Consider the following 12,487-nt stretch of genomic DNA (forward strand, 5'->3'; position numbering starts at 1 on the left):
CATGTGGCGCACACTCTCTCCAGGACACAAAACAAGCACCATGCCCCCACCACCCTGTCACCCTCTCAGAAGGGGCTCCCTGGCCTAGCAGAGAGCAAAAGGCTACAGCTCTCACCCCTCAAAGCTGGGCACGACCCGCCCCAAAGCAGAGAAGTGGAGGTGAGGACACTCGATAACTGCGCCAGCAGGGCTGTGCATGAAGCCAGCACCAGAGAGAAGACAGGAGGGAGGCAGAATTGAAGCTAGAGGCTGTGGTTTGTGGTGGTCACTATGGCCCACTCTGATTACTATGCACCAGGCGAGAGCCTGTGCTGGGTGCTCCTGAGCACACAGATATGCAAGACACGGCCCTTGCGGGTGGGATGTCCTATAGGAGAAAGTAGCCAAAAACACAAGGCTGCCTGCATTGAATGCCAGATGATGGACACACACCATAACTGTCAGAGGAAAAGAAATAATGTTTACTGAATACTTACTATGTGTCAAAGCATCTCTAAATGGTTTAGATGTATTTAATTTTTCCAACAGCAGATGAAGTGATTACTAGTATTATTTCCACTTCATGGATGAGAAAATTGAGGCTCAAAGAGTCCTAAAGAACTTGCTTGGTGTCACACAATTTTTCATGGTAGATCCAGATTTTCAACTCAAAATTCTACCTCTCCAAGTGCGCGCGCGCGGACCCACGCACGTGCATGGTTTTCCTGATGGGAGAGGACTTTGGGAAAGAGAGGTGACACCAGGCACAGGACTCTGGCTCCTACGCATAATTTATTTTTGACACATAGGGGGAACTTCGATGGCTGAGTTTTCAAGTAGAGGGATGTCTTCTAACGAAGAGTTCATTTTTGATGTTTAGTTGTGCAGTCGTTAAGTCTGCGAGTTGCGATGCTGCTTCAGTTGTGCTGTGGGAGAGCAGTGGCCCTGGACTGACCGGCAGGCTGGGGAGGAGCCCACGGAAAGAGGAAGGGAGGGGAGGGGAGGGGAGGGGAGGGGAGGGGAGGGGAGAAGCAGCTGTCCCCGGGCTGCCTGGGAGTCACTGGGGAGTCCCAGCCCGGCCTTGGGCCTAGGGCTCCCCGATGGTGCCTCCACTCTTCGCAGGGCCAGGGGGCGAGGAAGGAGGAGGGAGGGAAGAAGAATCCCGGTGGGGAGTGGGAGAGCGTCCTCCGCGACCGCTTGGGTCCTCCGAGGGGCAGCCTCGGAGAGGGTGGCGGCAGCGCTCGGGGTCTCCTGGATCTCAGCGCCATCTCGTGGCTGCTGGCAGGTCTGCCTTGAGCCCTCTTGGCGCACACGGAAAACCGGAGCTCTTCCCATCAGCGGCAGGTGCTCTCCGGCCAGCAGTGGGCCCCAGGGGGCTTTCTCCTGCGTCAGGGAGCCAGGAGGGGAAGCGGGCATGGGTGCTGGGACCAGATTTGCCTGGCTCTGTGCTCCTGGGTAAGGACTGATTGTCAAGAGTGGGCCTCCAGTTCTACCCCAGGCCCTGAGGGCCTTGTCCTTTTGCTGGGAACCCCCACCGTTCTCCCCTACTCCCTCTTGTCTTCTCAAAGGATAGCATAATGGAAGAAATCATCCTTCGAGTACGCAGGCCAGAACCCTGCCTCGTTGCTTATAAGCTGTTGTCCCCGCCTCTCTCTGGGTCTCAACGGTGTCATCTGTTAAAGGGCATGATAACACCAGGAGGATAGTGTATTGTAAAGCCTCTGGCACAGTGCCTTCAAGTAGTAGGAACTTAATCCATCCTTGAAGGTGACATCATCATCAGTGGTTACAACAGGTCTCAGTGTTGCGGAAGCTCATGCTTAGCAGATGGTAGGTGCTCTGGGAATATTGCAAACGAGTAGCCATGCCTTCTTAGCTCCAGCCCAGGAATGGGACAGTCCTAGTGCTAGATGTTTGCCTAGTCCCATAGATGATAACAGTCTAGCTGGTCTTGCAAACCTAATAAAAATAGCTGTCTATTCTACCCATCAGCCCGGAAGAATGCTCCAGTGTCACTAGTGACTTCTGCTCCCACATCTGCCTGCAGGAAGCCCTCTTGGAACAAAAGTGTCTCACTTTTAGGAGGCATCAAGGCAGTGAGGGGAGAGGGCAGTGGTGTGGGTTACAGAGACCTGGGGCTCCCTTACCAGGTCAGGACCTGGGGCAGGCCACTAACCTCACCAAACCCCATGTTTGTCCTCTGTAAATCAGGGATATGATTATATTTCCCACCTCTTTAGGCTTTTATGGAATCAAAAGAGATTATTCATGTAAAACACTTAGCATGGTAGTTTTAGTGTGCATCAGCATCACCTGAGGATTTATTAAAACAAGAGTTGCTGGGCCCCACCTCAAGTTTCTGAAGCAGTAGGACCGTGGTGTGGCTCAATAATTTATTTGCACTTCTAATTTGCATCTCCGGGTATGTTGGTGCAATCTGTCCAGGAACCGGACTTTGAGAAGGACTAATCTAGCACATACTAGACCTTCAGTGAATTTTTATTGTCATTCCCCACTTAAAAATCAAAAGAGAAAATGAGGACATACGAGGAAATGCAACCCAAATCCAGTCAAGTAAAACTATGAAACCCACAACTAGCTAGACATAAGAACAGTTCAATTGAACAAATGTTAGTTGAATGCCTTTTTCTATTTCTTCCATATATTTTGTTGGGCAGGGATTCACTGCAGGGGCCTTTGAAAACAGTATGCTGAGAATAGATAGGGCTCAAGGACAGTAGCTCCAACTGAACTTTTAATGAACTCCCGTAGGCGCCAAGAAGGCAGGTAGATAAGTAAGAATATAGAAACAAGGTACTGAGTAGAAGGTTACATGTGAGAAAAGAAAGTTTGTTTTGCATTACATTCTTTCTGCTGACGTGAAGTTTATGGAGTATAAATAAAGTGAGGCGGAGGCTCTGAGTGCGGCCGCCATGTTCTCTGTGTGTCTTTGTCTTTGTGTGTGTTCTTTCATTCTCCACCACCCCCGGTGCGGCCCCCAACAATTCACTCACATGCCCCATCTCTTTCGATGCTCATAACAATCTTGTGAAGTACATCATGATCTCCATTAAGAGGTGAGTGACTTGCTTACAGGCACACAGCTCTGGAAGGCAGAGCACAGTCTCAGTTGGAATCTGCTACCCAGCTGGGCCCTTTGGAGTGCGTCTCAGACACCTCTGCATGCTGGTGGAGGCCGGCTGGGCTGATGTCAATCTGTCTCAGGCGCTGTCTTCTGAGGGCTTCCGTCTTGACTGACTTTCCTGGCCAAGCTCACTCTCTTAACCAGCTCACACTGCTTTGGGGTCAAGTGTGGATTGGTTTATCCTTGCCAGGCTCTCTCGCTCTCTCTTCTCATCCACTGAACACTTGGTACTTTCAGAGCATGGCTCCCAGCAGAAGGATGCGGCCATCAGGGCCTGGGGTAGACTGAAGGCTCACCCTTGACAATCAGTCCTTATCCAGGACCTCTAGGTCTCAGGAAGAGTCCCCTTCTCCCCCATCCTGGGCATCTGAGAGGCCTCAGCAGCAAGCCACCTGGAGACGTGGGAGGAGCTGCCATCCTTCCCTACTCCGTGCCTCCTTTGCCTCTCCTAAGTGGGGTGAAGGAAGGGAAGTGCACTACACCTGGGTGGACTCTGGGACGCCAGGATTTTCTCTTTCAGTTTCCTCATACAGAACCCAGATGGTTTCGGTATTTATGGTTGGTGGAACGAACATGGCCTTAAGAGCAAAATGACCTGATTTGAACCAATGCCAGGTCTCTGCTACCAAAATACTTGGTGGCCATTAGGAAGTCCCTGAACTTCTTTGTGTTAGTTTCATCAGCAAAAATAGGCACAGGAGGACTCGCCTTTCAAAACTGCTGTTTGGTTTGAGTGACATCTGTGTGTTAAAGCTGCTGGCACCTAACGAGCAGTGTCTCAGTCCATGCAGGCTGCTGTAACGAAGTACCATCGAGTGGGTAGCTTACACACAACCGGAATTTATTGCTCGCTATCCTAGAGGCTGGGAAGCCCACAGTCAAGGTGCTGACAGATTCAGTGTTGGGTGAAACCTGCCTTCTGGCTGTGTCCTCACATGGTAGAAAGGGTGAGAGGTCCCTCTTCGGCCTCTTTTATAAGGGCACTAATTCCATTCAAGAGTGCGCCACCATAATCACCTCCCAATGGCCTATGTTTGGGAGGTAATCACCTCGATAAGGCCCCATCACCTAATACCATCATGTTGGGGTTAAGATCTCAACATATGAGTTTTTTGGGGGATGGGGGGCACAAACATTCAGACCAGAACAAACACCAAATAACTCTATTTTCCTTCATTTGGTATTTACTAAGCACTTACTATGAGCCTATCCGTGGGGGTACACAGGTGAGTAAGCCAAAGTCCTTGCCTGCTGGGAGCTTCCACCCCATACCCTTGGCCTGTGTGGACAATGAGGCAGGCCTGAGACCAGATCTCACTGGGGGAGTTGGCTGTAGGAGGCAAGGCTGCTGGCCTGGGGATGGGCGCTCAGGGTGTGAACTCTGCAGCCAGGGCGACTGAAACTTGCTCTGGGCCTGCTGGACTTGATTCGCAGCTAATGGTTTTCACAGCTTTGCCTTGGAGGCATGGAGAGCCCCGTGACTCACCGAAGCCTCCTCCACTCAGCAGGCTCTGCTCTGGCATCCTTCGTTACATGTCCATTTTCCCATTAATTCATTCATTCATTCCACAAACATGTGTCAGGAACCCAAAGTGTGCTGGACCCTGGGGTCTGAAAGACAGACTTGATGGGGAGGCTGAGCGGGGATTATACCCCCCACCCATCTTACCTCTCCTCACCAGATCCTAAGAGGGGTTGGGGGTAGGGGAGTAGGAGCTTTTCTCCAAGTTCTCGAGGCTCACCTCATGGGGTTCAGGGAAGCCTGATGAAGGAGAAGTTTCTGAGGTTAATTGGGCTGGATGTGGCTCCAGAAGAGATATGGGATGAGGAAGGAGGAGGCATCGTGCTGGGGGACCAAGAGAGGAAGGTGCCACTGACACCTGGCTTGGAGGGAAAGGAAACCAATTTGGGTTCAGTGTAAGTGTTCCCTTGAATTTCTTTTCTTTTAGAAGATGAAAAAAGAGTGAAGAGGCACAGAGTGGGGAATTGGTGGATAAAAGTGAGCACAGAGAGAGGGCGAATGCTTCCAAGGCCCTGCTCCCTTGAGCCCTCATGCCCTGTCCCTCTGTTTCCTCCACCTCCCTTCCTCCACAGGCCATCCTCTACTCTCTCGTCTCGTCAATGTCCCCCCTACCCTCCAGACTATGTCTGAAGCTCCCAAGGAATAACTGAAAAGTGCAGTGACACCTAAACCTGCTCCCTCCCATCCCACTCCACCTCTGCATCCAGATTTTGCTTCAAAGTTCTGTCCCAAGACTTATATCTAGAAACGAAGTCCTACTTAGAAAAACAAGCTTCTTGATCAGAGGGTGGAAGGAGCAAACAGCCTCCTTCACACTGAGTTACGGGTTACTCTGCTAGTGAGCTTGTGAGCTGTTGTTAGTGGGTTGTCAATGCCAACTCCAAACCCCATTTAAATCCTGGGGAATGGGGAAATTGCTCTTAGAGGTCTCATTCAAGGTTAGCTGACGGATGGTGACAGTTGAGTGACTTGTCTAATGATACGCCATAAAGATTCGTTCTCTCCTCTTCCTTCTTGAATTTCCTTGGGGAGGTCCCAGCCATTCTTAAGAGCTCCCTTGTCATCTCTGTGGCCACAGACCAGCTTCTGACCTCTTCCCCAAGCACCAGAGCCTCATGGTGGTTAGGAGCTTTGGAGCCAGGGGCCTGGGTTCTTATTAGCTGTGGGAACTTGGGCAAATATTTAATCTCTTGGGGCTGTAATGTCCTCATCTGTAAGATGGGGATAAAAATATCTACCCTTTGGGATGTTATGAGAATTAAATGGGATAATGCATGTGAAGGGCTTAGCATGGTGCCTGGTAGAGAGTAATCTCTTAATGTTTGTCAGCCAATACTAATGACGGTAATAACATCTCCACTTGGATGACCTACAGGTACCTTAAACTCGGTATTTCTTCCCTATAAACCAGCTTCCTGGTCTCCCTTTCTAGTTCCCTGTGAGGGAATCAGCATTCTTCCTACAAGTCTTTGGGGACAAGGTCACCTGGATTCTACTTTGTGCCTTTCTTGTGACTTTTCTACCATTCCTTTAGGGCCATGTTCAGCCCTTCATTATGTCTTCCCTGGAGTCCCTGATGCCAGTCTCTCCATTCAATCCTGTCCACATAGCCATCAGATTTGGCTTTTGGATTATGTCGCTCTCCTCTTTAAGAACCTTCAATGGCTGTCTAGTGTCCACTACCAAAGTAACCACATACTTCTTACACTTCTCTCCACAATATGCCCCGATACACCTGACCACCCACCTCCATGCCCTTCCCCTTGCCCAGCTTTTCTCCCTGGAAGTTTACATAATTGTCTCCACGACCCTCTTGTTCTCCAGTATGTGCATCACCAGCAGGACAGACTTGCAGCACCTATTCTGGGTGAAAAAGAGAATCTTTTGGTGCTACCCTCAACCAACCTGGTCCTTTCTCCACTTGGATTCTTCTCAACATTGACCCTCTTGAAAGGATCGTAAAAACTCACTTTAAGGCATATATGAGGAGTTTTGTCTCCCAGGAAGGTTTGCATTGTATCTCTAATGGTGGAGTCTCAGGCACTGACTTCCCAGGTGAAGGAAGGGTGCTTTTGGGCTGGGGCCGCCTTCCTGAAACCTCTGAAGAAACAGCACACCAGCACCTCAGTCAGCCAGCTGCATCCAGGATCAATGTTCCCCCTAGATCTGGTCCACTCTTTTGAAGCTTTGTAAGGCCCAGAAGTGAATTCCTAGCCTTTCTTTGAGCTGTCTTTGTCCAGGCATAGCTGTAGGAAAAATTGTGAAGTGGCGTGAAAAAAGTGAAGGGTTTAGTGTAGTAAATTCTGTAATTTTTCTTTAAAAAAAAAACCACTGCATTTTAAAAAATAAAAATACTATGTCCTATTGTAAGGTAAATGTATTTCTACATACACATATACACAAATATACTTAAGGGATAATTCAGTTGAGAGTCGTTATACATCTTTACTATAAAAATCCTTGGTTTACCCAAATTAATGTTTCTCCTGAAAATGAGAATTCTTGAATTACATTGGATTTGGGGTAACAACTACTAATCTATAGGATATGAGCATCTGGTAGGTGCCCAATATATATTTTATACACCTGCATATAAAGTGCAAATACTCTGGGCTGGGCAACATGGTTTTCAGTTGTGCGCGCGCATGTGTGTGGTAATACATTCTTATGCATTCTATCCAAATGGTATTCTGAAACAATACTGTGGCTTTATTTGATGCACTTGTATTTTTTTCCCATTATGGTTGGTTTTGAATATACCCACAATTACTGTTGTCAAAGCAGTTCCCATTTCACTCTATAAATGTAGATTCAGACAGTGGTGAAATTTGTACAGTTGTGATTTCACAGTGATGAAAATCGACACTGAAGAGCTGTTTCAGCCCTGTTCATCTCACCTGCTGACTACAGGTGTACAGGAAGAGTGCTGATTTCCTCTGTGCCAGCCTGGGCATGACTGGTTACCCAGACTGGGCTTCCAAGGCAAACTCCACTGGTTCTAGTTTGTAAACTGTAAATGGAAACGGCTTTACTTCCTTACATATACACTTTGTAAATAAAGCCCTAAAAAGTGGAAAAAAAGAAAAAAGAAAAAAATAAAGGGCATGAAACCAACCAGAAACTGCAAAAAGTACTCATCCATGAGGGGAAGAGGACCTTGCTGCCAGGCTGGTGGGGAAGCAGGAGATCCTAGAGACTCAGGGAGGCTGAAAAGTGGAACCCAGGGCAGAGGTTGGTGTGTGCCCACGTGCACACACACACGTGTACACACTCAGGCATATAACAGGAGCCCCGATAGAAAGAGCTGGAAACACAACTCTGGCATCTTAGGTGTCTCAGCCCACAGCCTTGCCCAAGCCCAGCAGAGGCTCACTCTGCCCCTTCGCCCATGATTCTCAGATGTCAGAATCCAGGCTCTATCCCCATGGCTCCCTGTGGAATATCCTGGGCACCTCCTCAGGGTGTTGGGGAGACCACCATAGGGCAAAGCTCATCACAGGATAAGACTCAGGAGGCCTGGGTTCTCCCTCTGCTTCTGCCTCCATATCCGACTCAGATTCTTCTATTACAAAGAAACTCAAAGATCTCCCAGATCTCTTCCAGCTCCAACAGCAGATGATTATTTGGGAAAATAGTGAAATTCAGAGAATCAGTTTTTCAGAATGTTTTGGCTGCAAATAACAAAACACTTAGTATAAGATAACTAAATGACAAGGGCCGATTCATCACAGAAAATCCACAGTTGAGAGGGAGGTGATTCCAGGGTCATTGTGGTGACTCTGAGAGATCAAGGACCCAGGCTCCCTCTGCCTTCTTTAGGGCTGCTGCTGCCTTCCTTCGTGGTGGCAAGATGGCTGCAGTGGCTCCAAGCTTTTCTTCTCATGTGGCAGTTTCTCAAGCAGGAAGACAATCAGTGAGGAAAGCCTTTCCCAGAAGCTTCCAGTGCTTCCCCTCAGGTTTCTTCGGCTACAGCTGGGTCACAGGCCTAACCTTAGACCTGTCGCTGGACAAGGCGATAGGACTGACCAATCATGGTCCCTATACTTGGGCCAGGTAGAGATATGAAGAAATAAAAACTTGGGGTTCTATTAGCAAGAAAGGAAAGGGGAGCAGCCATTGGGTGACCAACAGTGCCTGCCATAATCAGGGGGAACGTGTTCAGGAGCAAGAAACCAAGAATATCTGGTTGTTGTAACCAGGAAGGACATTTATTGGAAGAAACGTGTGGTGTGAGTCTGGAGGAAACAGTCTGGAAAAAAACCAGGAAGCACAATAAATTCCTTTTAGCCGGAGTGGCTTGGTGTGGATTCCTCATCACAATGGAAGAATTCTAGTGCTTCTGGGTTATGTGTCACTCATTCAAGATTGAAGTCTTGGCAGCAATATAGTATTGGCTCTGGCTGGGGTTCAGGCGTATGACCTGGACAGCTGAGTGCAGAGAGAAGGAGGACTTGGCCTTTTTAGTCTCCAAAGTGGCCACCCACCAAGACCTTATATAAAAGGAGATTTCCCTCCAATAGGAAAGAGGAGTTGGGTACTACTCAGCCAAAACAAAGCCAGATGGCCCAGCTAATATCCAGGAATTTGAAAAGCCCTTATTGAGCCTGTGGCCTGGGAAATGGGAAGGCAATGGCTGGACTGACTTATGGCCACCATGATTAATTACCAGGAAGCAATTCATGACTATATGCTCCATATGACTTTGCAAGTTTTATTAACAGCTGGGTAAGTTTACTTTGATTATAACATGACTATCTATGTCCACTAACTTTGTAGTGTGGCTAGTTGTTCACAATTTTAAGAAATTATAAGAATAGAGTTGTTAAACAAAAAAAGACTTAGAAGGAACATTTAAAAAGTTACTTAGTCTCAGAGCTTGCCAGCTGGATACATCACACCTGAGTGAAGCTGTGGAAAGTCTCTGAGACACCAGAGCTGGAAACAATGCCCTCAGCTCCTGAACACGCTTGCGAGTCCCTAGAAGATCTGAGGTTCCTTTTTAAGCAGAAAGATAAGTAATGCCTTTTCACCTCAAAGTAAGGCCATTAAGCTCCAGATGATCCTCAATAAGTGACACCGTCCTCTCAATATTCAAGAATCACCTTCTATAGGGGCCTCTAGACTGCCCATTGTGGGATATGACCTAGGCGAAATCCTGCTTCTGTATTCTTTGGACCTGGCTTGATACCACTTTCAGCAACTCATGGAGCCAACTCAGCCTAGACAGTAAGAGGCTGAGACTCACAGAACCACCACCGCCCCTCATCAGCAGGAAACAGTTACAGAAGACTGGACTGCATCCACTTTCCACCAAAGATTTGGGGTCTTGGACTCTTAAGGCAGGGGTAAATGTTACAGTAGGTAGCTAGTCAGGTACGAGCAGGGCAGGAGAAGGCTCCCCACCACACACACACCAAAGTGTTAGACAACCATCGGGTGATGGCCAGGTGGTTGTTAACAGTTTGTTTAAAGTAATAATTGGTCACAGCTGGCGCCAGGGAAAGGCCGACTCCTGATAGATAGAAAACACCTGAAACTGATCAGCAGCTTCCCGATAAGATCCTGGAAGTATGCCAACAAATCAAACCCCCGCCCCCCAAGTCAAGATGTCAAGCTGTGCATTTGGTTTCTTGAGTCGCCTGCTTGGCCCTCTTCCAAGTTGTACTTTCCTTCTTTCCTTTCCTTTTTTTCCTTACTGGCCTAAAGCTTTTAAAATAAACTTCCACTCCTGCTCTGAAAAAAAAAATTGCTTAGTCAAAATTTATTTCAAGGCCTGAGAACATTCAGACTAATCAAAATGGCACTACTGTAACTTCTTTTTTTTCTTTTACTTTTCTTTTTCTTTTTTATTTTTTTGAGACGGAGTCTTGCTCTGTTGCCCAGGCTGGAGGGCAGTGGCACAATCTCGGCTCACTGCAACCTCCACCTCCTGGGTTCAAGTGATTCTCCTGCCTCAGCCTCCCAAGTAGCTGGGATTATAGGCGCACGCAACCACACCCGGCTAATTTTTTGTAGTTTTAGTAGAGACAGGGTTTCACTATGTTAGCCAGGATGGTCTCGATCTCCTGACCTCGTGATCTGCCTGCGTCAACCTCCCAAAGTGCTGGGATTACAGGCGTGAGCCATCGCGTCCAGCCTTGTAACTTCTTATAATAGATAATTAATATAAAACTTTGAAAAATGTAGATACAGTTAACTAACCTCTATGCACCATACCATCCATCTTAAAAGCAATGGCTATTTAACAAAATGGAAGGTGACAATAAAGTATCAAAGAACATTCACACACTTAGAGAACATAATTAACAGCAAGCTAGTCAGACAAAACAAACACAAATGTTTTCACATTTTTCATGTTTATTTTTAACTTTGCTTCATAAAGCCACATATAATTGAGGCTTCTTTCAAGTGTAGGATTTCTAATATTAAAAATAATATTTTCTACATAGCTCTATAAAGAAATGAAAAAAGCCACAAGCTGCATTGTTTGCCATAAATTCATACACCCAAAAGTAAAACACACTGCAATTAAATTTATACATGTTTTCCTTTTGTCCAACAACTGTTTCAGATGTTTTTCTATGTACTTTCAAAATACTTTTATTAAAGTCAGTTCAAATTCATTTATGCAGATTAGGAAAAAAATGAGCCATAGTGAATTATTTTAAAAATTACCTTCTATATACTTCTATCCCTCCACCAAACCAACCACCAAATCTATTACTAAAGTGAACAATAATGCAATATACTGTTTGAAGGGGCCCAACGCAATCTGTAATCTTAATTTTCTAAATATCCAAAGATTTCAACTTTCTGCCAATATCAACAAAAAGACTCAAGTGGCCAAAAATCACAGTCAGTAGGAGGAAAAAAATCTACAGTATGAAGATTGTTTAACAAAACCTATGCCTTTCTCTCAGGCTACAAGCATTCTTAGACTAGCATTAAATTACATTGTGTGTATACAACTACACCAGTTTAGATTTGTCCTAGAACATATAGTTACATTAACAATAAATAATTTTCTAAGTATTTTATAGTTTAATTGGCTCTTAGATAGGCTAGAGGGAAAACAAGCATTGTGTGCGTGTGTGTGTGTGTGTGTGTGTGTGTATTAAGAAACTGCTACATATAAACGAACGGCTATGTGTTCCCTTAAATCTTTTTTTTTTATGTGTTCACTTAAATCTTGAGTAAACCTAAAGATGAAGTCTGTTGTGTCTTTGTTTTTCCTAAAAAAGGAAAAAAAATCAAAGTCAAGAAAAAAAAGTCTTACAGATATCTACAAGAATATCTACTCTGAAGAAGAAAGAAGTGTTATCCAACAAAAAGGAGATCTATAGATTAAAAAAAGTTTATCTTACTATCTTAACAACAATAAAGATCTGCAGAGGGAGTCCAGACCACTTAGAACTGAGGCAGCTCTATACAGAAATGAAAATGGTGCAACGATGTGACTGCCCAGATAATGACTAAAGCCAGGTGCAGTGGCTCAGGCCTGTAATCCCAGCATTTTAAGAGGCTGAGGTGGGAGGATTGCTTGAGCCAAGAGTTTGAGACCAGCCTGGGCAACGTAGGGAGACCCTGTCTCTACAAAAAGATTTTAAAATTTAGCTGAGCACAGTGGCTTCCCCTGTAGTCCCAACTACTCAGGAGGCTGAGGTGAGAGAATTGCTTGAGCCCAGGAGGTCAAGGCTGCCATAAACCTTGATCACCATTGTACTCCAACCATGGTGACAGGGCAAGACCCTGTGTCAATAAATAAATAAATGAAAGAAAGAAAAAAAAAGAAAATGACAAAAAACAAAATTTCACAAATGTCTTCATGCTTATAATAAAAT

The 12,487-nt window shown here is 46.1% G+C and overlaps 1 long non-coding RNA gene across 2 annotated transcripts in view; it reads left to right on the top strand.

Moving 5' to 3' along the window:
• The first annotated feature begins 1,012 nt into the window (after positions 1 to 1,012).
• The window catches only part of LOC140710243 (uncharacterized), a 32,600-nt gene continuing 21,125 nt past the window's right edge, over positions 1,013 to 12,487 (top strand). Inside the window, exons 1-2 of one of the 2 annotated variants that reach the window (XR_012091191.1) lie at positions 1,013 to 1,340; positions 1,972 to 2,072. This is a non-coding gene — a long non-coding RNA (uncharacterized lncRNA). The remainder of the gene's footprint in view (positions 1,341 to 1,971; positions 2,073 to 12,487) is intronic. The other variant, XR_012091192.1, reaches the window with a different exon arrangement.

The sequence above is a fragment of the Chlorocebus sabaeus genome, chromosome 25, assembly GCF_047675955.1.
Source record: "Chlorocebus sabaeus isolate Y175 chromosome 25, mChlSab1.0.hap1, whole genome shotgun sequence".
NCBI classification, from domain to species: Eukaryota; Metazoa; Chordata; class Mammalia; order Primates; family Cercopithecidae; genus Chlorocebus; species Chlorocebus sabaeus.